Source organism: Coturnix japonica, chromosome Z (genome assembly GCF_054131305.1).
Source record: "Coturnix japonica strain WE chromosome Z, WE-NBRP24, whole genome shotgun sequence".
Classification (NCBI taxonomy): domain Eukaryota; kingdom Metazoa; phylum Chordata; class Aves; order Galliformes; family Phasianidae; genus Coturnix; species Coturnix japonica.
Window position 1 is genome coordinate 51,227,654 of NC_140702.1, and position 27,123 is coordinate 51,254,776.

The following is a 27,123-nucleotide window of genomic DNA, read 5'->3' on the forward strand; positions in this document are numbered from 1 at the left end:
GATAGATGAGAAACTTAACATGAGCCAGCAGTGCGCTCTGGCAGCCCGGAAAGCAAACGGGATCCTGGGCTCCATCAGGAGAGGGGTGGTCAGCAGGGATAGGGAGGTGATTGTCCCTCTCTACTCTGCTCTTGTGAGGCCCCATCTGGAGTACTGTGTCCAGGTGTGGAGCCCTCAGTACAAAAAAGACATGGAGATTTTGGAAAGGGTCCAGAGGAGGGCCACAAAGATGATCAGGGGGCTGGAGCACCTCCCCTATGAGGACAGGCTGAGGGAGTTGGGTTTGTTCAGCCTGGAGAAGAGAAGGTTGCGAGGTGACCTCATTGCAGCCTTTCAATACCTGAAGGGAACTTACTCCCAGGAGGGGAGTAAACTCTTTGAAAGGGCTGATAATAGCAGGACTAGGGGAAATGGTTTTAAGTTGAAGGAGGGAAGATTTAGGTTGGATGTTAGGGGAAAGTTCTTTACTAGAAGGGTGGTTAGGTCCTGGAACAGGCTGCCCAGGGAGGTTGTGGATGCCCCGTCCTTGGAGGTGTTCAAGACCAGGTTGGACAGGGCCCTGGGCAACCTGATCTAGTAAATGTGTATGTTTGGTGGCCCTGCTAGGCAGGGGGGTTGGAACTACATGATCCTTGAGGTCCCTTCCAACCCGGGTAATTCTGTGATTCTGTGTGATTCTGTGAAACAGTGTTTGCATGCAGGCTTCCTTTCTCCTGCTCCTGGTAAGGCAGAGAGGGATACAAGAAAGATCTAAGAGTTAATGTGTGTCTGAGTCTTGTCCCAGTGTGGCTTGAGAAATGCCAAAGCTCTACATGCAGACATTCAGGGCTGGGGAGCATTCCCACATTATGCACCTACTACAGCCTGCTATGCAATAACAATAATGCTTTATGTTTTTCTAGTTGCATCCAGTATGCATTTGCTATTTCAGTTTTTGCTGCCGTGGTTGCATGCTTTATTATTCATTGTTTTGCCATTGCTATCCTTTTGCACACTGCTGAGCAAACAAATAGTATTGTATTATTAGATTGGCTGGAGAAACATTTTATACTTCAAAAAATGCCAGTCCTTGAATTTATTATCTGTAAAGGAGGAAGTGTATGCCTTGCAAGGAGATACTTTACAGCCTGGTGCCTGCATATCATGTTGCATTTCAGACAACTGGTTTACCTTTAAAAAATATGATAGCAAAATGTAGCATTTTGCACTTTGGTCAGAGTAATCCCAGACATGAACACAGACTGGGAGAGGAACTCCTTAAGAGCAGCCCTGTAGGGAAGGATCTGGAGGTCCTGGTGGATGAAAAGCTGAATGTGAGCCAGCAGGGTGCGCTTGCAGATTGGAAGGCCAGTGGCATCCTGGGCTCCATGAGAAGAGGACTGGCCAGCAGGAAAAGGGAGGTGATTGTCCCTCTCTGCTCTGCCCTCAAGAGGCTCCATCTGGAGTACTGCATGTTGGTCTGGGGCACTCGCACGGGGAAGATGTGGAGCTGTCAAAGAGGGTCCAAAGAAAGGTGATGAAGATGACCAGAGAGCTGGAGCACCTCATCTATAAAGACAGGCTGAGGAAGCTGGGCTTGTTCAGCCTGGAGAAGAGAAGGCTGCAAGGCCTTCCAGTATTTGAAAGAGAATTGTAAAAAAGAGAGGAATCAACTTTTTACTTAGGTAGGTAGTGACAGGACAAGGGGGAATGGTTTTAAGCTCAAGGAGGGAAGGTTGGGATAGGTTGTGGATGCTTTGTTCCTGGAGGTGTTCAAGGCCAGATTTATCAGAACCCTGGGATCTGGAGGTTGGTGGCCCTGGCTGTGGTAGGGGAGTTAGAACTTGGTGATCCTTGCTGTATCTTCCAGCCCAAGCCATTCTGTTCTAATTTTGGGATTCCACATTAACAGTCATCATAGTGGAAGAGGTATGTTATGTCAGACAAAGAAGTACTCATAAAAGGGTTAATGTGCAGCTACTAGAGAAACCGCGTGTTAACCAGTTATAATGAAAGGCTTTTTTTCTTCCTTTTGAATCCGTTCTTATCACCTACAATCTAGTTCTACAAGTTACATGAGTAAATGTTGAAAAAAGAAAATTTTATCCCAGGAAAGCTTGTGAGGGCCTACTTTTAGGCTTTCAGTTCTGATGGTGTTGTAAACTTGACTACAGTCTGACTTGTTTGCAGGGTGAAATGAAGACCACATGAAGAAAAGGCACATGTCTTTAGAGAGGAAATTGGATCTGAATCACAGATCTGATGATGCAGTCATATGGAGAGGAGAAAATAAAAGCACATTAGATAATAAATCTAACTAGGGATATATGAATCTTGCCACAATCTAGTTTGTATGATCGTGAAAGAGTCAACACAATTTGCACTTAAAGAAGTTCAGTTTTGGTACGTTTCAACTTGCACTGTTTCTACTGAGCTGACTCCAAAGGTTTTATTTTTCAAGTACTGAAGATAAAATAGTTAAGAACTTTCTTTTGGGGAAGAATTTAATATTCTAGTTGGATTTATACTAAGTATTTGCTGAGTGCAGAAAGAAGAATGTTCATTTCTGCAGCTCATCAAACTAGATGAGTGCCTCTTACTCTTTAAAGCATAGCTGCAGAGAATAAAACTGTTAGGAAGGTGACATTTTAAAACATTATTTGAGCCTGTTCTTTTAATATAATCATTCTATGAAACGATGAGTTTTTAAATATATAATGTATGTATTTCTTTGCTTGTGTCCGTCAGTCTTATGTAAATTCATTCATACAACTTCTTCCCCAATTCTTCTTCTGCAATGATACTCAGGATGAGACTGAGGCTGGATTCCAACCTTGCCAGAACAAGGCAGAGGTATGAGAGAGAAATCATTTCCACAGAAACAAAAAATTCTTTCCACTTGCTAAAGATTTCCCACAAACTACTATACCAGTTAGTGTTTGCTGCACTGTAGGATGCTTCTTTGAATGCTTAACTATGAAGATTTACTGCAATACTCTCTGATACTTTCAGAAACCAACATAAGCTTTTGACATATTCTGGGTCACCAAAGATGAAAGGAAGTCTTGATTTTAATGTATAGATGATGCTAAGAAAGCCTATGCTGGCATAGGCTTTCAACTTTCCTGACTCATAGTAAAGCCAGAGGTTTTGGAAATGAGTGTCACACAAACCAAAAGGATGAGAGTAAAAATTAGGAAGAAAAAAAAAGAAACAGTGGTTTTCCCACTTTTTATCTATTTGTAACATTAGGAGAAAGGAACATATGGAATAACCTTTTTCATACACTTTCATACACTTTTTCTTAGTATTATCATAGTAACATTCTCTCGAAGGAACAGGAGTATGACATCAGTGTTCTATCATAGAACTAGCTTGGATAGATCACCATAAGATTAGAAATATCAGCTGTGAAAGACTCATTTCAGAGAAAAAAAAGGTAATGAACAACTAAGTAGCTGATCTTGGAATACTAGATGGCAGCCATTAGGTCAGTGATACTGCCCTTCTCTACCTATGTTTTATTTGTATAAAACTGCATCTTATTCTTTAGGAATGAATTGTTTAAGTATAGAACACGGGATTTGTGAAACTGAGTGAGTTTAAAGACATTCAGTTTTTCCCATGCTCTTGTGGGATGTATTTTGTACTTCAGTGATGAAAACTCTGTATTTTCTGCATGTACTGTACAGATTTCTTATCACATTCATGTTCTGTGGCATCACAGTGTTCTCTTTTTGTTCACCAGTATTTATTCTTAAGTATTAGCAAGAACCCAGAAGGTATAGTGCAAACTGTGGCTGAGCACTCTGTGTAGGGAGGGAACTACTTCTCAAGTCATGAGCAACAATTTTCTGGTTTCATTTTATTTTATTTTTGTCAAAAAGACACTCATTTAACAAATTTCATAACCTTTGCTAGAGCTGATGGTCTGTCTTTTTGGAAAAGGTCACTATAAAAGCAGATATTAATCTTTAGAGTAGAATTCAACCAGCATGAAGTTGCTCATTTATTGAGTTCATTTATCTGCAAAAACAGGAGAATTTCCACCCAAATTACCTTTGAGGAAAGTTTTCTAGCCTGTGCCTGTTCACGGAATTCTTGTCATTTGAGAGAGTGCTGGTTATCTTAAGTGCCAGCACTATTCTAGGAACTGAAAGGATGGCCACATTTCAGGAACATCACCTCATGCTGTTTAATCGACATCAACATGCATGCCTGCTTGTTCCATTCAGACCCAAACTGTGACTGACTTTTGCTTTGCTTTTAAAGAGAATAAGAGATATGTGGTTAGCTCAGACTCTTTTGTCTCTAATGGAGCAGCGTACTGCAAGTCTTACCTTTCCAACGGGCACCTTAAAAGAGACACATTTGATTTGTATTTGTCTTGTGTTGGGCAAAGTGTCATTTAACAAATATGGCCATTACAAATGGTGCCTTTTCCCAGTTCTTAAAAGAACTGTGCTGCACAGTGCTGCACAGTGCTGCACAGTGGTAGATCCAATTAATTCCATTGCTTGTCTGATGAGAAAGTCTGTACATTCATACAGAAAAAACTGAAAGAATTATGTTCTCCTTCTGCTGTTGGGCTGAACTCAATACCCTTGTTTAAGGATCCATTAATGAGCAAAAGATATTTTTGAAGCTGTGTCTTCATCTCTGCCCTTTAGATATAAAAATGTATGTTGTAGTTAACAGAGCTGTTACTTCGTCACTGGGGGAGAAGACCTATAGTATTTTCTTTCCTAAGACAATTCTAATCTCAGGCTCCTATGAAGACCATAAAAACCTCTTCGCTCTCTTCATTCTTAAACATGGAAGTCTCTATTGTTGTTCAAAGCTCCTCCAAATTAGGGAGAAAAAAAAAAAGAATGGTGGAAGAATACAGTATTGGAAAGACAGGATAGCTTTAGCAGCTTCCTCTATTTAAGCTGTTTCTCAGGGTTAGTTTTCTGGGAGTAAATAGACTTCCATAACCAAATAGTTAGACCTCAGAACTACTAGTCTGTATTTTATGCTAGGGAAATCCCAGGCTTCATCTGGTACTATTAGCCTTCAAAAGACTATTGATAAAATGGATTCCCTCTGCAAGTCAAATGAAATTGACTCTAAAGTGGGGACAAAATGCTCTGACGAGGCTATGGATCACTTTGTCTTAAGTCCTAGATCCAGTGTACTGGTAAGATCTTCATGTTTAAAACCAGAAAAGTATTTTTCCCCTCATAAGAACAGCATCCAGAAACTCGGGAAAGCTGGGAGAATACTTCTCAGGATCTTATTTTTTCACCTCCATTGCACCACCTGGGCTAGTAATAGAGAGCATAAGACTTTCTCTGCAACAGCTGCTACTGATGCACACCACTGACTTGTCTCTAATTAGAATAAAAGACTTTCTCAGCAGCAGTAAATCTGCAATATCTTAAAAAATAATAATGAGAACACAGAATGAACAAATTTTCCACTGTTTGGGCTTGCTCTGGCTTTCATTTTTTAATTTTAAGTTCTTTTTATACCTTCTGAATTCTTTCAGTCTTCATAAAACATGCTTAAAACAGTTATTCTACTGTTCATTTTTTTCATAATAAGGGTAGCGAAGCACTGGAACAGGTTGCCCAGAGGTGCAGTGGATGCCCATCCTTGGAGACATACAGCGTTAGGCTGTGTGGGGCTCTTAGCAACCTGGCCTAGTTGAAGGTGTCTGTCCATCACTGAGGAGTTGGACAACATGACCTTTAGAGCCCCTTCCAATTAAAATATTTTAATGATTCTATGATTTCATAGCAACAGCTATTATTCAGATGTTTTTCTTGTTGGTGTTGTTCCTCTGCCTTACTGTGAGTTAACAGTATGCTTCTGCAGATCTAAGAAATCTAAGTAAATTTCTTCAAGTAACAAGCCTGTAATAAAAACACAGGCACAATGCTTTTAATTTGAAAGCTATTTTTTTAAATTTTTTTTTTACTTAAAATAAAGTCATTCTGTTGCTGCATTAGAATTGGCAACTTACTGGTGACAGAAGTAGAAGCATACTGGCCATTTGCTTGTCTTAATGAAGCTGCTACTTGTCTTGGCTGAACTAATCCTCAGCAGGGCTTCCTTAGATGCCTCTTGTCACAAGCTAACTAGCAGAAAATGCAAATGCAAATGCCTAGGTTTAGAACAACATTTGGCATTCTCTCTGTGTTGTATATATTTTTGCTGAGGAGCATCATTTTGATGTCTTCAGGGTAGCCAGAATTATCTGTGCAGCCACTTAAGCTTGCAAATGATATTGGCTGCAGCAATGCCAATAGTGAGAAGGAAGACTTTAAAAATTAATTTGGATTTTGGAAAATACTTTTGCAGTATATGTAAAATGTTAATGATTTGTTTACTTTTTAGAAGTTAAAAGTGGAAATAGAAGATTAACTTCCAGAAAGATTTTAATCACAAAAATTGCACCATACCTTAAGTAGCTGTGAAATAAGTTTTTGTGTATGATGAACTGGCAATTTTGTTATCCTGTAACTCATCCAGTTTTACTCCCTTTATCTACTCCCTGGTCAGTGGTTACTCTTTTACCTTTTATTAACTATATATGCCTCTTTTTATTTGAATATGCAACCTGAATTGATTCCACTGCATTTCCTTCACGTTCTCATCTCCCAGGAATCTAGTTCTTTGCTAAAAATTACACTGTTATTAATTCACTTCCCATAATTTGTCAAGGGCTCAAGTAAAGTTTTGAGGCACTTCTCTTTCTGATGATAAGGGCCATTATTAAACACTGATAGCTATCCACTCTCATAATTAATGATAACTTACTTGATTGAGAACTTAGAATAAAGCCAGGTATTTCTCTGGCATACTACAGAGTCATGGAATCATAGAACGGCTTGGGTTGGAAGGAGCCTGAAAGATTTTTTAGTTCCAACCTCTCTCCAGTGGACAAGGCTGCCACCCTCCAGATGGGGCTGCCCAGGGTCCCATCCTGCCTGGTCTTATACACCTCTGGAGCTGAGGCATCCACTACTTTTGTCTGTCTGTTCCAGTGCCTCACCACCCCCTGAGTCAAGAATATCTTTCTTGTATTTAACATCTAACCTAAATCTCCTCTCTTTTAGTTTAAAGTCATTCCTCCTTGTACTATCACCAGTACATCATGTAAAAATCCAGTCCCCCCTCCTGCTCATAAGCTCCCTCCAAGTGCTGGAAGGTCACAATGAGGTCTCCCTAGAGCCTTCTTTTCTCCAGGCTGAACAATCCCAACTGCCTCAACCTTTACTTCATAAGGGTGGTGCTCCAGCCCACAGATCATCTTTATGGTCCTCCTCAGGAGCTCTAACAACACAACAACTTTCTTGTTTTGGGGCCCCAGAGGGGTCCTTGTGAGGGCAGAGCAGAGGGGACAGTCACCTCCCAGAACCTTATTAAGAACAGAACCTTATTAAGTTGAACAGGGAGCCTGTTCAGGTCCCTCTAGATGGAATGTCTTCCTTCTACTGCATCAGCTTCAGTGTTCAGCTTCATGTCATCTGCAGGCTTGCTGATCTTGCACTCAGTCCCACTATCTGTGTCACTGATAAAGATGATGAAGAGCACTGTTCCCAAGACAGAGCCCTGGGGAATGCCACTTGTCACAGCCTTCACCTGGATGTAGATCCACAGGCAGTTTTTTCACGCTGCTAAGTGAGTATGGAGGGAATACAGTTTTTTTAAATTTAAATGATACATTCTGCTAGTTCCAGAAGGGCATAATCTGTAGCAAATAGAATATAAATGAATTCAGAAGTTCAGCATAAGTTAATGCTTCCTTATATAGCTGAACTTTTTCTCTCCGTAAAGCCTTATAATTTGTTCTGTTAGTCATCAAAGCGTCGTTTCTTGCAGCATTCCCCAAATTAATGATAGATAGATTTTTATTGCTTTGCAAGCATGTTACTTAGAACTGAACATGGGCACAGGAAGATGCTTGCTCCCTGTGCCTGACCTAAGGCTGCTGATGAGTCCAGCAGCTTTCTCTGCCATCTGAGAAGAAAACAGGTTTCTGTGCAAACAGTATTTCAGATTGCAGTGGATGCAGCTTATGTTGCTCTTTTAAATACATCACGTTCTCTTGACTTTTCTCCGACTCCTTGCGCAATGATGTTTGAGAAGCCTGAATTCGAAATGAGTTCCATATATCTTGGCATTAAACAAGGTGGGAAATATCTCAGTTTCTGTAGTTGAGGAGTTGTAGGTTTCTACTGGCTACACCAACTTGCATGAATGCAGTAATCAGGAAAAACAACAACAAAAAACCTCCAAGGTGTTTTTTCTGCAATCAGAGGGGAGAAAAATGGGTAAAAATGGAGAACAGAGTCCATCTTCTAGAGAAAACACTGATGTATTTTTTCCTTGTACCCTTGTGGTTGTGTAATCATTTGTTGTTTTGTGGCTTGACTGGGATACAGAAAAAAGGTGTGTCTTCTTGTTTTTACATTTCTGTGTTTCTTTTTGTTTATGACAAGAGGAAGCTGTTTGGAAAATGGAAAATACAGTTAAAAGAAATATTTTTCTCAGACATTAAAATTCTATCCCAGTGTCAGTTTGCTGCTGACAGTGAGATACGTGCTGCCTGAATTCACATTCAAGTACTTTTCTCATCATGACGACAAAATTATCAGTTCTTGTTATCACGACATTAAAAAGCAGTAGATTGCAAATTATTTATTTATTTGTTTATGTTTAATATTGATTTTGAAAATGAATGTTCCCTAATTTCATAGTTCTGTCACAAATAAAGGCTACTAGGAGATTCATGAAGTTGTCATAAGAAAGTGGTAGCAGAGTCCTTACTGATTTCATTTAGATACCGATTCTATCATTTACTCGGGGAGCAATCAAGGATGTGTGATGCTGTCATTTATTAGAAGACCTCAAAAAAAAAAAAAATTGATTATATGCCCTAGCCCTATAATTTACTGTGTATAGACTGAAGGTTACACCCATGCAGTGCCTCAATGAAGTTAATGGTGCTCCATGCTGGCACAACAATCTGCCCATCTGCTGTAACTGTGAGATCAAAACAGTGACTTGGAAATTACAACACTGATGGACCAAGCTGAAATGTTAATTCCACCTCCGAAACTCGGGGAATGAAGTCTCATCTTTGCACAAAGAGATCTGCAAAAGGTGTTTCTCCAGTGGATAGATGGTAGTGATATTTTAGAGATATGAGAATGTGGTCCTGGAAATATTCTTCCTGCATTATTTGACTACTCTGAGAAATCCTAATATTTTAAACTTACTGCAGTTATTTAACCTAATCACTGTATGTGGGATATAATTGATCTCCCTCGTAGGAGGTAATGCAAGAAAGAAATGGCATAATTCTGCATGTCTCTGTTCTGTAGTGACAGCCTGTCATTTCCTGTACTCCGCTAGTGGTTATGAATAGACAATATATGTAGGCTGAACACTGTTGCTTGGTAACCATATTTTTTACTTTCTTAAATGTAATTGCATCTCTTCAGAAAAACATTGATTACTTTAATTTCTTTTGATATTGAAGTAAGAAATTTGCTTCTAACTACTCTGAGTTTCTCAACAGGGTGAAGGCTATTTGCAATTTCAAACTATGAATTTTCTCACTTTTTTAGGGCAAGACATCTAATAAGTATTGCCATAGATACTGTTATAATCAGATCTACATTTTCACTTAATTAAGTATATATATATTTCACTAATTGAAGTATATATAGCAAGAGTTCAACTTTGAAATGACCACAGTGTGGAGCATGTTTGTAATACAGGAGCGAAATGCTTGTAAATTTGATGCCCTTCTATTTATAAGATAAGTTTATTCGCAAGTTAACTGTCTACATGAATAATATTACGACCACAGAGCCACTGACAGATTCTTGTAAACTTTAAGTCACCAGGTCAAAAAAACTGGGAATAAACAGAAAAACGTGAAGAAAAACTGGATGGATAATATGTTAAATGCCATAAGATACAGCATTTTCAAAATATAATTTAATTTAGTTATGAAACTAATTTGTTCCTCTACATGGAACACGTAGGAGAAAACTTCTGTGGAGCAGGAGTCTCCCCTCCCCTTCCCTCTCTTCCCAATAGGTGGCTTTATCCTGGTGTAAACTGTTAACTTTATCACATCTCTCTGACCATCATAAAAGCATAGTGAATAAAAATGAATCTGTTTTAGTGACTGATAAACTGTTTTGCTGCTGACCACTTCTGGCTGTGGATTGTTTGGATTGTTCTTTGAAGCTGTTGTTGTGAGTGCATTACCTTACAGGCCCCTTATATGAAATGCTCTTAACTACTAATCAGCAGCTTGAATCTTGGATGATAAAAGTGAAATTTTATGTCATCCCACAAATTGTGAGCCACATTTACAGGTGATTTTTGTCTTTCTTTGTCACCATTGTGCCTAGGAATTACCATTTCTAATTGCAAAATGGGCATTTTGGAAAATAAGATGAAAGTTGTTCCTAATATTTTAGCTGTGGCTGTGACACATCAATGAGAGTTGAGGTTTCAAAGGATTTCTACAGGCTGTCTCAGAGAATCATTGTTTTCAAAAACTGGTCTTTTCCATTAGGGAGTGTTCAAAGACTGGGGAATAATTAAGAGGCAGAAGAAAGTGTTATCTTTTAAAGGTGATGTATGCTTCTGTAATATGCAGAGTAAAGTTAGAAGCTTTCTGGAATACCAGAATAATAGCAAGAAAACTTCCTGTTATACTGTGATCACAGAGACGTGGTGGGTCAGCTCACATGACTGGAATGCTGGCAGGGATGGTTATATCCTCTTCAGCAAAGGCAGTCTAGCAAGGTGAGATGGCGGAGTTGCTCTTTATGTGAGAGTGCAATGTATTAAGCTCCACCTGGGGGAATGATGAATGAGTGGAGGGCTTGTCAGTAAGAATTAAGGAGTGGGCTCATACAGATGAAATTAGTGCAGGTGTGTACTACAGGCCACCTGATGAAGAGGAAGAAGTTGATGAGGCCTTCTACAAAAACCAGGAAGTAGCCTCACAATCCTCAGCACTTCTTATGGGGAACTTCAACCATCCTGATATGCGCTGGATAAGTAGCATAGCCAGGCACGCAAGGTTCAGGCAGCACCTGCAAATCACTGATGATAACTTTCTGGTGCAGGTGATGGGGCTGATGAGGAGGGGTGTTCTACTTGACCTTGCTCACCTAACAGGAAAGTCCTGGGGATGTGAAAACTGGGGGCAGATTGGGATACAGTGATCATGAGATGGTGGAGTTCAAGGCCTTGTATGGAAGAAGAAAAGCAGTAAGTAGGATTTCTACCCTGGACTTCAAGAGAGCTGATTTGGAGGTATCCCATGGACTAGACTGCTAGAGGGTAAGGGGGCCCATGAAAGCTGGTTGGCACTTAAATACCACTTCTTCCAAGCTCAAGATCAGTGCACCAATAAGAGTAAGAAGTCAAGGAAGGATGGCAACAGGCCTGTGTGGATAACCAAGGAGCTCATGGATAAACTACAAGGAAAAAAGAAGGTATGTGAAGTGTGGAAAAAGAGCCTGTTCTTCTGGGAAGAATACAGAAATGTTGTCAGGGACTCTAAGGACACAACAAGGCCAAGGTCCTCTTGGAATTAAAACTTGCATGAGAGGTAAAGGATAGCAAGAAAGATTTTTTTTTTTTTTTTGTATGTCAAAGGAAGACTAGGGAAAATGTGGGTTCCCCACTAAATGGAGTGAATGCCTTGGTAACAGGACACTGAGAAGGCAGAGATTATGAACCTGAAGAGGGTGGCCAGTAGGTAGAGGGAGGTGATTCTCTCTACTCTGCCCTGGGGAGGCCACATTTAGAATACTGTGTCCAGCTCTGGGCTCTCCAGTTAAAAAAGACAGTTAAAAAAAGAGTCCTAGGAGGAGCTCAGAGGAGGGCCACATAAAGGGCCTGGCGCATCTCCTGTATTAGGAGAGGCTGAGTAACCTGGGTCTGTTCAGACTGGGAAAGGAAGACTGACTGGGGATCAGATAAAGGTCAGTAGCTATCTGAAGGATGGTGGGGGGCAAATGGATGGAGCCAGGCTCTTCTTGGTGGAGCACACAGCGGAACAAGGAGTAATGGTCTAAAACTTATACATAGGAAGTTCTGCACTGACATGTGGAAGAATTTCTTTATGGTAAAGGTGGCAGAGTGCTGGAACAGATTGCCCAGAGAGGTTGTGGAATCCCCTTCCATGGATATATTCAAAACCTGTCTGGATGCCTACCTGTGCCATCTATTGCAGGGTACCTGTTTTATCAGGGGAATTGGACTTGATGATGCCTTGAGATCCCTTCCAACGCCTGCGATTCTGTGACCTGCTGTCCCAGCTGTACACAAAGCACGTTGTGAAGAGTGTCCTTACAGACTGTTTCAAGCCAGGTAGGCTGAATATGAAAGACTACTGAATTGAAAGATTATGTATTACTGCTTATCACAAAGAGGATAAAAGTTCTGCACAATATGCCTCTATGTGATGGATCTAGTCTGTAGCTCTTGTCACAGAGAACATTTGGGAGGACTTTAAAGTTCCAGCAAGACACTGTGTTGGCTGTAATTCAGTGATGAGGATGGACCTCAGCACTGTGTTGAATATCATAGCTGCTACTTAAGAAAGTGGTATCAGCAGAGGGACTACTATTATTGGAATCCAATACTTAATTGAAGGCTTGAAGCGTGATTGTATAAGTGTCTAATGTTTTGTTTTCAATTACATGCTCTAGTCTTCATATTTGTGTAGCTGAGTGTAAATGGATAAGTTGTATATATCATAGAAAGCATATAAGAAGTAGTATGATCTTATTTTGCATGGGTCTCACTTTTTGGCAGAGTTATTTCATTATTTTGAGAATATTATATTCATGCTAAGAGGATAGTTGAGAATGTTATATTTATGCTAAAAGGATAGATTTAGAGGCCATGGATTCTCTTGGTTTTCACACAAAAAATCATTTCTCAGTGCCCAACCTCATTGTGTGCCTGCTGGAACTTATTGTGGCCTAGTGTTGGTTTAACAGCACGTTGCTGATGTAAGGAAGTCCTTAAATAGTTGTAGCCATCTCAAGACAAAGTCATGCAATCTAGAAGTCTATTTTGCTGACAAAGAGCACGGTTTTGATGGCCAAAGCTAAGTACTGCAATGGTTGTCAGATTCCATGCTGGTCTGTTGCAGCCACTGCAGGGATATGGTAACTTACACATGGCTGGCTTAATTTAATGGCTAATTTATATCCCCCATAATCATGCATCCATGGCCATTCTTGAAGACATATTATTCAGGAAAACTCCATACTGATTATTTTAGCAGTGTTTGGAGTTGATAATATTCCCTGTATAATGCTGAAATTAAATATTTGGTTGTGTCAGTAAAACTCTGTAATGTGAATATTTCATTCTGGAACAAGAGTGGGAACAGGATGCATTTTGTTCTTTGTGCTTAGGCACGCAAATGAAAAAAAGAAAGAAAGAAAAAAATAGTGTCTGTTTGCTCCTGATTGTGTACATAAGAAGCATAGAACATCTCAAGTTGGAGGGCACCTGTAATAATAATTAAGTCCAATTCCTTGCTCCACACAGGACTCCCAAAAGTCAGACCATTTGTCTAAGTGTTGTCCAGACAATTCTTGAACTCCAGCTAGCTCAGTGCCATGACTACTTCCCTTTGGAGTCTGTTCCAGCGCCTCTTCCTCTCAGTGCAGAATAAAAAATTATTCTATGAAAGAGTGGTCAGACACTGGAACAGGCTGCCCAAAGAGGTGGTGGAGTCCCTGTGCATGGAGGTGTTCAAGAAAAATTTAGATGTGGTACTAAAGGACACAGTTTAGTGGGGGAATATTGGTGATAGGTGGACAGTTGGACTGGATGATGTTGGAGGCCTTTTTAAGCCTCATTGATTCTATAATTGCATGAACTTCCCTGTTTCTCCTTCATGTTGTTCTCCCAGGTATTGCTGCTGGTCACCAGAGAGGAGAGGCAGATCAGTAATAAGTTATCCTCAGAGCACTTTATGCCTGGATCTGGAAGTCTGGGATGCTACGCAGAATACACCCTGGTGATTTGGGTGGAGACAGAGGATTCCTCCTCCATCTGGACTGCCATAAGTTCATGGGACTGGATGGGCTCCACCCTTGGGTGCTGAGGGAGCTGGCAGGGGTGATTGCCAACCCCCTCTATGCCATCTACCAGTGTTCCTGGTTATCTGGAGAGGTCTTGGAGGATTGGAGGCTTGCCGATGTGACTCCCATCTACAAGAAGGGCCATAAGGAGGATCCAGGGAACTGCAGGTCTGTCAGTGTGACCTCAGTACAAGGGAAAGTTATGGAGCAAATCATCTTGGGTGAGATCACATAGCACGTGCGTGGTGTCCAGGGGATCAGGCCCTGCCAGCATGGGTTCATAAAGGGCAGGTTGTGCTTGACCAACCTCATTTCCTTCTACGACTGGGTGACTAGACTGGTAGATGAAGGAAAGGCTGCTGATGTAGTCTAACTAGACTTCAGCAAAGCCTTTGACATGGTCTCTCATGGTATTCTCCTTAGCAAACTGTCTGCCCGTGGCCTGCACACTTATACCCTCCTTTGGGTAAGGAAGTGGCTAGAGGGCCATGGCCAATGGGTAGTGGTTAATGGAGTGAAGTCCAGCTGGCAACCCGTTACAAGTGGTGTCCCCCCAAGTGGTGTTGATCTGCCTGAGGGTAGGGAGGCCCTTCAGAGGGATCTGGATAGGCTGGATTGCTGGACTGAGGCGAATGGGATGACATTCAACAAGGCCGGGTACTGCACTTTGCCCACAATAACCCCATGCAGGCTTGGGGATGAGTGGCTGGATGACTGTGAAGAATAAAGGGACCTGGGGGTGTTTGTTGATGCTGGGCTGAACATGAACTGACAGTGTGCCCAGGTGGCCAAGAGGGCCAATGTCATCCTGGCCTGTATAAGAAATAGTATGACCAGCAGGAGCATAGAGGTGATCATCCCCCTTTACCCAGGCACTGGTGAGGCTGCACCTTGAGAATTGTGTTCAGTTTTGGGCCCCTCACTACAAGAAAGACATGGATGCCCTGTAACATGTTCAGAGAAGGGCAATGAAACTGGTGAGGGTTCTTCAAGGTGCAAATCGCAGCTATTCCTGCCCAAAACCTTCTGTTTCTTCAATTGCAAATAACAGCTTTTCCTTCAACTGCTCATAATTCTTATAGGCTGGAAGGTCCAAGCGATTGAAATTTATGACTTCTAGGTAACTAGTTTTTCTTCCCAACTTTCTCAGTGCAAAATTTTTGGGGTCCGTTGCTCCCCATGAGGTCAGCAAATCCTCCCACTGGTAATCTGCACGTTCCAATCACGAACTGTAGAAGTCTCATTCTCTTCTCGTTACCTATTTCTTTCACAAACTGCCAGAACCACGGGATCTGTCTGCTGGTTCTGGTAACATGCTGGTAGATGGTATTGCCTCTGCCAGTCATTCTGATCAATTTCTTGCATTCCACACAGGAGCACCTCCAGCTCCTTAGCATCAAAGGACGGCAGATACAGCTGTGGCAGAATTTCATTGAAGCCTTCAAAAAAAGCTTGTGTCTGTTCCTCAGTGTCTCAGGAAAGTCTCCATTCTGCTACCAGCCTTGCGCTGGACATGCAGGAAGCTCGCGACGCAGCTCCAGACTGCTGTCCTCAGGCCCAACTTCATTTCATGGCCACTTCACAGAATCACAGAATTACCCGGGTTGGAAGGGACCTCAAGGATCATGTAGTTCCAACCCCCCTGCCTAGCAGGGCCACCAAACATACACATTTACTAGATCAGGTTGCCCAGGGCCCTGTCCAACCTGGTCTTGAACACCTCCAAGGACGGGGCATCCACAACCTCACTGGGCAGCCTGTTCCAGGACCTAACCACCCTTCTAGTAAAGAACTTTCCCCTAACATCCAACCTAAATCTTCCCTCCTTCAACTTAAAACCATTTCCCCTAGTCCTGCTATTATCAGCCCTTTCAAAGAGTTTACTCCCCTCCTGGGAGTAAGTTCCCTTCAGGTACTGAAAGGCTGCAATGAGGTCACCCCGCAACCTTCTCTTCTCCAGGCTGAACAAACCCAACTCCCTCAGCCTGTCCTCATAGGGGAGGTGCTCCAGCCCCCTGATCATCTTTGTGGCCCTCCTCTGGACCCTTTCCAAAATCTCCATATCTTTTTTGTACTGAGGGCTCCACACCTGGACACAGTACTCCAGATGGGGCCTCACAAGAGCAGAGTAGAGAGGGACGATCACCTCCCTATCCCTGCTGACCACCCCTCTCCTGATGGAGCCCAGGATCCCATTTGCTTTCCGGAAGCTTCATGAAAAAAGCTTCATTTCATGGAACATGCTCTGCTGTTCCAGAATCCTGTCCAGCAGGGTTCTGGAACACAAGTGTTATGAGGAGTGGCTGAGGGAGCTGGGATGGCTTTGTCTGGAGAAGGGGAGGCCCAGGGTAGACCTCATTGCACTCTACAACTTCCTGAAGGGAGGTTGTGATGAGGAGGGATTTGGCCTCTTCTCCCAGGCAACAAACAGGATCTGAAGAAATGGCCACAAGTTGTACCAGAAGAGGTTTAGATTAGATGTAAGAAAGAACTTTTTCCCTCAGAGGGTGGTCAAGCAATGGAATGGCCTTCTCAGGGAGGTAGTGGAGTTGCCCACAGTCCCTGGCAGTGTTCAGGAGGTGTCTGGATAAGGAGCTACAAGAGATAGTTTAGTGGCTTGTGGTAGCAATGGTAATGGGAGGACAGTTGGACTAGATGACCTTGTAGGTCCTTTCCAACCTTGTGATTCAACGATTCCGTGATAAGAGATCAGCACTGCCCCTCCAATTCCCCTCATGAGAAAAGCATAGAATGTGATGGGGTCTCACTTCAGTATCCTCTTCTCTAGGCTGAAAAAAACCCAAAGGGCTTCAGCTGTTCCTCATTCTTCTTCCCCTCCTAGACTCTTCATCATCTTTGTAGTTCTCCTAAGGTATGCTTAATTTTGGTGTATTTCTTTAGAATGTAAAGAAGTTCATCAGTTTTTTCTATAACATAACTCCGTCTTCTTGAGACCCCTTTTGTAAGATATTATTAACACAAACTTTTCTTACTGCTATTTCACTAAAAACTCCTGATGTTCTATCAGGGAAATATATAACACTCATCAGTAATGTTGCTATGTAAGCTTTTATTCCAAAACAGTGGAAGATATTTATTATTTACTGTGTTTACTGGAACTCAGATCAGTTAAAATTGATTTGCTATTTAAAGTAGAATTGAACTATATGTTATGTAAGTTGTGCACTCTTTCAACTTTGTTATTGTCATTTTACCTTTACCATTTACATTATTTTTGAAGTAAATATGAGAAATAAAAGACATAATGGAGAAAAAAAAACAACAACTCATTTCCAGCTTAACACTTTGTGTTCTTTAAACACTCTGAATATCTAATTAGATATTTGCTCTTTTTTTGGAAGACATGACTGACAAGTGATTTGCTAAGAAGAAACTCAAGAACAAAAGATATAAGGACTAGGAGCTTGTGACAAGTTGTCTGAATTTTATGACAGAGTATATAAGCATATGCAATATGATTTTGCAGTTTAAATGAGAGGTAGATGTCTAAATGCCTTTGAGGACACTGGAAAAGCACAATTTTAATCGTATACAGCAGTGTATATGGTGCCTTCTTTCTGTACCTACATTTAATTTGCCTTTGTAATTTAGAAGTAGTGTTGAGATCTAATGAAAACATATTGACATATAATGAAAACATATAATGAAAAGCATGAAAACATATTAATTTATGTGGTTGGTTTTTTCTGTTGTTTGTTTGTTTTATATTTGAAGAAAGCTGTCAGTAATTTTTGAAATGGGTCCTTGGTTTGTAGGAACCTCTATTTCATGTCAGCTTTTTTGTTGAGTTTTTCAAAGTTCTGGAGTATAAAATGCACTACTCCATTTTTGTTGAGTAAGTAGTGAAGGAAAAATGGTGTGGTTGGTTTGTTTGTTTGTTTGTTTTTAAGAAGTCTTTATACATTCTCCTATGCAGACATCTAAATTCTTTCTCAGCCAGATGTTCTGGGGATCCTCTGACTCACAGCCCTAGGCCTCAATGATTCAAGGAAACAATTTCTTATAATGCAAATATGGTCTCAAAAATCAGATCTCTACTGTGAAACCTGAGCTTCTGTAACAAGCTGTGTTTTCCTGGAGGAAAAGCAAGAAACCAGATATGATTTTTATTAGCAATTGTACTCTTAAAAGTATTCACTCCTCAAATAAACAGTGGTCCACCTGTAATGAACCATAGAAAAACTAAGAAGGGTAGCTTAGTTCTGACTACCTTCTTCTCCATTTTTATCTGTAGCTTTGGAGTGGTTTTTTTTCTTTCTTTTTTTATTATTTTTTTTATTCCTGGCAGTTGATATGCATACACTGAAAATAATAAAAAAGAAGAAGGGAAACATTACAGATAATCTGCACTGCCTGTCAAGATTACATTGTACAGAGCAGAAGAATAGTACATATAATTAAACCTTCCTGGCTTTATGGTTGCTAATTCCGCCTACAAAGATCTCTAGGGGAATTTTTCTTATAATCAGAAATATAATCAGCTTCCAACAGGGCTTTATTTCTGCAAATGTCCTCCCAACCCCTACAGAATCTCAGCAGTATTTCTATGCCAAAATCAGTAGCCTGAAAAACAGATTTGAAGAGAGGAAGAAATTCTAACTTCTAAATAGGCTGTATCATGAGTAAGCTAAGACTTCAAATGGAAGAGCACAGGGGTTTGACTAAGTAAGCTACATAATCTATCACTTCATCTTTTTAAATATAGGAAATCCTCACTATTCTTTCTTTTTTATCTCTTTTGATAGTTGCTCTCTCATCTACCCCTGTATTAGAAATATAGAAAAAATGAAGAAAAAAAAATTAAATCTGTGTAATAATAACAGTTTCATTAAGTATTTTGGTTAAATTTTCATGGCATACTTGAAAGAAAGTTAGAAATAATCATTAGAAATAGTAGGCATTTCCAATGAAAGCTATGGTCATGGTCTTCAGTTGTAACCCTAGTCCTAAAAACAGCTACAAAATGAACAGAAGAAAAGATGGGAGGTGGTAATGAGATGAAAATAGCTCTGTTTTTGAATGTAGAACACTTGCTGCTTTCTTTGCAGCTGGGGTAACAGTACTGAGTTTCTTGCTCATTCATAAACCTGTAGTGATTCTGGATCCATTTCAATGTGTAGGTGCATACCAGCTGGTACATTATGAAACACAAAGGTAACCTAATAGAAAAATTTTATTTTTATAAAAAAGAAAAAATCCAAAATCTCAAAAATGAAGAAATAGAAAACCCTATGAAATTATCTGTATGTACATACATTCACCCTGTGTCAGATATGACATTAAGGCTTACAGTGTAAAGAGTGTATAAAAATACTTCCAGAACCAGATGAGTTATGACCAAGCCTTAAACTTAAGATAGAAGATATGAGAACATTATACAGGGGAGCATTTTCATTTCAGTTTCAATACTGTGGCCTGCAGGTGTGGATAAAACCTGTATATATGTATCCAGTAACTTTCCTGGCTCAGAGAAAGCTCTGATGCGTTTAGAGATAGGGCAAGGAACTCGTACTTGCTACCTGGGTATGATTTTATATCATCACAGTTGGTTGGCTAAATTTAGAGCAGCCTCCAGGGTTGAGAGTAGTCAAAATGTCACAGAGCTGTGACTGTTGACTGACCTCCAGCCTAATGCACACACCTGAACTTAATTTATGGTTGGCAGTGCTCTACTACTCTTGGCAGATCATTGTTGTATTGGCATTGCTGGATTAACTTTGAGGCTGGAAAATGTCAGTGAGATAAGAAGAGAAATGTCAAGAGGGAAGATAATGAAACAGTGATGGGTCAGAGAAATACTCTGCAACATGGAATTATTGTAAGACTTACCAGTCACCTCAGATAAATCCTTTTTGATCTCCAGTGTATTTTCTTGTCAATGAATGCATTTGTCATCATTTAATTGTTGCAACAGAAATAATTACATCTTTCAAAGTTTGTTCATTTTCTACAATGTTTTGAACTAAACGTTTTACATTTAAAAAATAATTTTGCATTGTAAAATAAAAATCTAAAAGAACTCCTATTTTTATGTTTTCTATTCTCAAACAGGAACAAAATATGTAAATACTAGGAATTACTTTTTTTATCAGGATTTTTTTTTCCTCATGTTTTGGATAGGTTATTCTTGAGGGCTTTTTCATTCTTTGTTATTTCTCTGTGAACACATGCTAACTTTTCTATTTCTAGTGCAACGATTTTATAAGCTATCTCATTATTTAATTTAACATTCATCTGGTGTTATTTGAAATGTGTAAAGCTCATCACTGAACACTGCTAAAGTTACTGAAGAATACAAATAAATGTTTTCTCTTTAAAAGTTTGTTGTGATGAGGTTACACAAGTTTGTACTTATTTTGTAGGCTTTTTTGTTCCAAATACAGTCCATCAGAAGGAAAGGAAAATATAGTAGAATACTGTGGGTTTTTTGGGATTGGTTTTTTGCTAGGCAAGAAGATGTGAGGACTAAAGGAAGCAAGCCAGAAACAGGAGAGAATGAAATTAGTAATATATATAATAGTGCTCCCAAAGTAAAATCAAGAGCAACATCCAACTATGGTGCCAACAATAATGTGATTACTTGATTAGCCACAGCACTGAGTGGTCCAGGAGCCGAAGAGGCAGAAAAACTGTTTCTATTAGTCAAGAGGCAGGGTGCCACAGTTCAAGGGAATAATTACAATCCTTGACCTGCCTGTTGTGCGAGGAAGAGCAGACACACTATCTCTGAGGGCACTTCTTCAGTGCTCCTTGAACTCCAGTACCTTGGGCCTGTGCCCACTGCCCTGGGCAGAGGGGCTGCAGGTACCTTGGCCACTCCTGCCATGTCCCCCTGGCCCTTCACCATCTTCATAGCCCTCCTTTGGATGCTAATAGTCACTTCAATGGCACCCAGTGCAGGAGGTGAGGCTGCACAGTGCAGAGCAGAGGGGACAAGCTCTCCCCACACCTGCTGGTAGTGCTTGGCCTGGTGCTCCCTAGAGTGCGGTTGGTTCAACCTGCTGACAACCAGAACTCCTATACCCCTTTCAGCAGAGCTGTTCTTTAGTCTCTCATACTCCATCCTGTACATAAATCCAGGGTTGCCCCATCCTGGGAGCACAGTCTGGTGCTTGTTCTTGTTAAACCTCATGTGCTTGGTGACTGTCCAGCTGTCCAATTTGCCAGATCTCTTTGTAAGGTCTCTCTACCCTCAAGGGAGTCAGCTGCTTCTCCTAATTGAGTACCATCTGCAAACCTTGGTATGTATTTGAGTAACAAAGCAGAAACAAAACTATCAGTGAGAGGCACATGATAAGAAATACCTGAATTTTTTTAACTTGCATTACAATTAAAGGAAAAATCTTACCTTCAGGGAAAGCAGTTGTGAAGAGAAATTTAGGACGATTTGTTTTCTTTGCAAAGGAGTGAAAATTGGGTTTTTAATTAAAAATAAGGCATATTTTAGAAGGAGAAATACAATTGAACTATACCCATCGTTAAGAAAAGTTAACAAGTTACCATGAGACAAAAAGTAACTACATATCTGCCTTTTAACAGAACTTTTCAGTGAGCATGCTTCTAGACTCTAAGAAACATCAAATAATTTGAATGGGCTTTGATGACAGCTAAGGTAACTTGTATGACTTCTGGTATTATTCTTCGCTTATCTTGTTAAAAATGCATATATAAGTGGTTAGCAAATGTAACCTAATGTTTTTTATTATTAGTTAAGTCACCATCACTTTCTTGCATCATAAGATTACAATCTAAAATCATGGTTAATCACAACAATACTGCTGTAAAGTAGTTTTGTACAGTTCTGTTTTAGCAATACAAGGATGCCTTATTTGCTGTTAGAGTAACTATTAGAATTAAAATAGCTTCTAATAATGCACAGCTTGATATCAATGACATAAAAGCAATTGCAGTGCAATCACACGAAGTAACACTGTTCACAGCCTCCACTTACAGTTTCCTAAGTCATTGCTTTCCAAAAGTCAAGTATTTATTAATGTTATCATTAGACTGATCATATACTTTGTTCACTTTAGTGCATCTGAAAGTATTAAAAAGGAGATAGTGGGAATTTTATTGCCTTATCTTTTAAATCAAACATTTGAATATTTGAATAAATATTTGAATAAACTACAGATAGCTGGTTAATGAGAGCTCCTTGTATGTATCCTTTCCTAGTGCAGAATTAGAAACTTCTTCACTAGCCTTGCTCTGAGTCACTCAGTCTCCTGTATCTCTGGGACATCCGAGATCTCTGACACACTGCTAGTATTGGCACTACTTATCTGAAGTTTATTATTTCCTACAATGATTCCAACTTATGTGACAGAAAGTTTCAGGATAAATGGTGTATCTGAAATAAAAGAAAAAAACAAAACAAAACACCAAAAACACCTTCAACTTTCTTCTACTGAACTATGAAGCAACACTGTGAAAATAAATACAGGTTTTATTAACTTTCAGAAAGATATGAAAAGCCATATTCAGTCTTTAATTCTATGAAAGTGACTCTAAGAATGAATTAGATAAAATGAGAATGAGATAGCATAAGAGGGATTGACACTGTGGATTCTTATCTAGTCACCATAATACAGTGTACTCAAGCTTTTAAAGAGCTGCGTTGCTTTGTGAAGTAAAATTTTACAGCATCAGCACTGTGGAATTCTGTGCTTTCACTTGTTCAGTACTAGCTTTGAAGTTACCTTACTTCTCAAAGAGCAGTGTGTATATGTAATTCGTTCAGGAAATAAGTAGAGCCCCAGTAAGCTTTCATTCTTAATACAGAAGTACGTTTTTCTTGTTAGTTCATGGGGGCAATTGTTGTTATTATTACTATTAAATATTATAATTCTGTAGCTACATGAACTTGTCTGTCATTAATTCAACACTACAGCCATACATTATTATTATTATCATTATTATTATTATTATTGAGAATGACTCATGGAAATGTGGAAATAACATTGTGAAATAAATGCTCATTCCCAGATGAGCTGTCACTCATTGCCTATTGCAAGGAACTTACAGAATCCAATAGCCTTATAGCCATGTTCTGATCTCAGTTTCTGGATGTTTTTGACATTTCTGACTTCAGAGGGACTGGCAACTAAAATGTGAAATTCTAGTAGAATCCATTAAAACTTAAAGAATCACAGAATATCCTGAGTTGGAAAGAAACCACAAGGATCCTTGAGTCTAACTCCTGGATCTACACAAGACACCCCAAATTCAAGCATTTTCCAGACACCTGAACTCTGGTTCAAGTTGAACTTGCTCCCTGGGGAGCCTGTTTCCTGCCTAACCACAATTTGGTGAAGTGCCTTTACCTAACACCCATCCTGACCCTCTTCACACATTTTGCTCTTTAGAATCTTCACCATTTTCTTAGCCTTCCTTCGGATGTTCTCTAACAGTTTTATATCCTTGTGGTACCCCAAACTGCACCCAGTGCTCAAGGTGAGTTCACACAGCACAAAGCAGAGCAAGACAGTCCCTTCCATCAAACCTTTGGCAGCTCTGGGCCTAGTGGTCTCCAGGGTATGGTTTTCCCTTTTGACTGCCATGGCATGCTGATGGCTCATGTTCAACTTGCTGTCAACCAGAAACCATGTTTCTTTTCTCAGAGTGTGATGCAGGAAGAACAAAAAAGCAATTTAATGAAAACCACAAATATGTATGTTTAATAGGCTAATGTTCACTAAGCATTGCAGGCAGGTACCTGGCTTTACTCCCAATTCCATTGGAAACAGACTATTTTTATTGAACTATAAATAGGCTTCACAAATTAGCAATACTCCGTCTTGCTTACTAACTTGACTATAAGGTAGTCAGTACAGAATCCTAGAAATCTCTTCCTTGGATTGAATCATAGAATCACCAAGGTTGGAAAAGATTTCTAAGATCACCCAGTCCAGCAGTACGCCTGTCACCGATATTTCTGACTTAACCATATCCATCAGTCCAACATCTAAATGCTTCTTGAACACCTCCAGGGATGGTGACTACACCATGTCCCTGGGCAGCTTGTTGCAGCACCTGACCACTCTTTCAGATAAGATTTTCCTAATGTCCAACCTGAATCTCCCCTGGAACAACTTGAGGCCATTCCCTCTAGCCCTATCGCTTGTTACATGGGAGAAGAGGCTGACTCCCACCTTACCACAGCCTCCCTTCAGGTAGTTGTGGAGAATGATGTGGTCATCCCTGAGCCTCCTGTTCTCCAAACTAAACAATCCCAGTTCCCTCAAGCTGCTCATCATAAAGCTTGTGCTCCAGACACCTCAAATGCCAAGAGAAACTCCTGTACATATTAAAAATATATCAGAGATTCATTTATGTGGAAGAAGTGAACATGATCAGCTGTTCTTTTGAAAGGTACAGCTGTGCTCTGATCTGTGTGAAAGATCATCCCTTTTTGCACTGAATTTCTTGTCAATTATGGTGGTGAAGAGATGAGGAAGAGTAAATAAAATATTATTACAACTTTATTTTTCACCTCCACAAGCTGTGGATGCTGAGTAACAGTATGTTTTGCAGATTGTGTAGCTTCTTAAAAGAAGTCAGTTCTTTGCTAGTTTTGGGAGAGTTGTACACTATGTCATGCTTAGGAACTTTCAACAATGAACCCTTAGGGCTCTGATAACACCTGGCTGAGTCAAAAACTGAGGAAATGCGAGAGTCTGTTCCTCTTGTGTGCAAAGATTCTTTTGTTCTGTCAACCATTAAATTCAATGCATAAGGTAAATCTTAGTTTGAGAATTATTAGATAACTGGAACTTTCAAATACAGCTTGATTTACTCATAAAAAACTTGATATTTTCTCCAGTAGACCCACTTCTGAGAATAAACGAGAATATTTCTTGCAATTTTTCCTTAAGTTAGTTGAGATTCTGGAAATACATAGTGATAAAATACTATGGTAAAGAGAGGTGATGCCAAGGAGAAGACCTGAGAAAGCCTGTTAGGACAGAAACTTAAATGCCTGGTCTTATTTAGGTAGTTCAGGAGTAGCTGTGTTGTTTTACTTGAAATATGATCTACCGGACCTTTGCAGAGCCAATGGTGTGCATGAAGCAAAAGACACTTGAAAGTACCTTGAAAAATGGGACAGGTGAGGAGCCCTACTAGAAAAAGGAGTTAAAATCCCAAAGCTGTATGTGCAGCACAGGGGCTGCAGAGGCTCAGACTCAGATTCACAAGTGTCAGACCAAAATAAGCAAGAGCTGCTCCCTTTGTAGTTACTGAGACATTAATTCACAACATCTTCCGTTGTTGTCTGCTTTGGGCCGAAAACAGTTTTCTTTCCTTCCCAATAGCCAGCAGCCCACCTGGGTTTTAAGTCATGCATAGAATAATCATGTGGATGTCATTTTCTTCTTGAGAGTCTGAAGTTACACTCAGGCACTTGTGTTTGATCTTTGAATACCTATCAAAGTAGGAGTTGTAGTTCCCCGAAGCTGATCCAGAGCTTTGCTTAGTAAGGCCCCTCTTGTGCACCGTAAATTGATTTGAGGGCTCACTACACCAGAAACAAAGCAATTCAAGGAGGTGCGTGAAGGTGGGCAGCGGTAGACACTCCAGACAGAAATGAGGAACTGTTTGTTGTAGTGAGTTTTAGAAGAAGATATAAAGCATTCTCCTTTAGTTTACCACATGCCTGATTTATGCTTTCTGTCTGTTTTCATTATCCCTCCTAAATGAGCAGTGCCCTGAAGCCATCGATTGTGTGAGCTAACATAATTCATTGTTCCCTAGTGCTTGAAAAACATTGCCTTGTTCTATTGGTAGGTACACTGAAATAATAAATTATAAAGCAACAATAGACGTAATGACAGTACTCATACCTAAGAAATGGTTTCAAATCACACCACTCTAAAATAGTTACTATTCTTTTTGCTTGATAGTGTAATAGTAGAGCCAAAGGATGCTGCTGCTGGGGGCTGTCGTGTTTCCTCCAGAGGCTGGGTATGGCTCAAGGAGTGGTTGCAGCCTCTCTGCTTTGCCCGTGTGCTGAACAAGGTTCAGGGCCTTTGTGGGATCTGTGTGATGCCTTCCTGTGTTCCTGGTCTCATTTCAGTGCTGCTAGGGAAACTGATTTTAATGACACAAACTGCTAATCACATGATCTCAGAGGGGGACATAGCTGTGAAACAAAGACGACAGAAAAAAGAAACTAATTTATGTGCTCTGAGGATGGGAAGAATGATTTGAGCGGTGCATGGAAAGAGGAGTGCCAGAGAGCAAGAGGAAGCTGAGATGATGGATGGTGTGATAAAACCCAGGCAGTGCTCTTTACTTTGGCCATAGTAGATGAACTGAGTAAAGAAAGATACATGCTGCTGTGCTGCCCATCATAGCTGTATCATTTACCTTGATATCAGAAAGCCAACAGATATGTCATTCCCCTTTCCTTTGCAAACCTCTTTCAGTTGTGTGAATGGACAGTGAGGAATAGTAAAGCAGACTTCACAGCAGTGATGTTTTTCAGGATGCCTTCCCATCGTTTGCTTAAAACAAACAACATTTTATTTTCTCTGTCTACATCTTCGGGTTTTACTTTATACAGCCATTTTTTATTTACTTTGATATCTGTTCTTGCATCTGTAGATTCACTGCTCTGCAAATCCAACTGAATCAAGAAGCAAGTGGAGTGATGAACCCATTGCCTGAGAAGCACTGTTACAGTTTTGTGGTTCAGATCTGTTCTGATACACAGGGACTGCACTGCAAAGCTACTTGTAAGGGACTGTGATCCAACCTGGAAATGTCTCAGCCCAGCTTATCTTAGGTCAGATCGTGAGCAAGGCTGCAGTGGTACAGCAGGACTCGAGGTCACCTTCAGGAGGCTCTACATCCACTGTCTCAGGTTCATTGCTGCTCTCTAGAAGCTGAAGTTTCTTAGGTGAAGGAGGATCCATCTTCCTCCACAACGGTTCCCACAATGAGAGGAAAGGACTTATCTGAGTAGCTTCTTCTCAGCTATGTACTTCCCAGACAG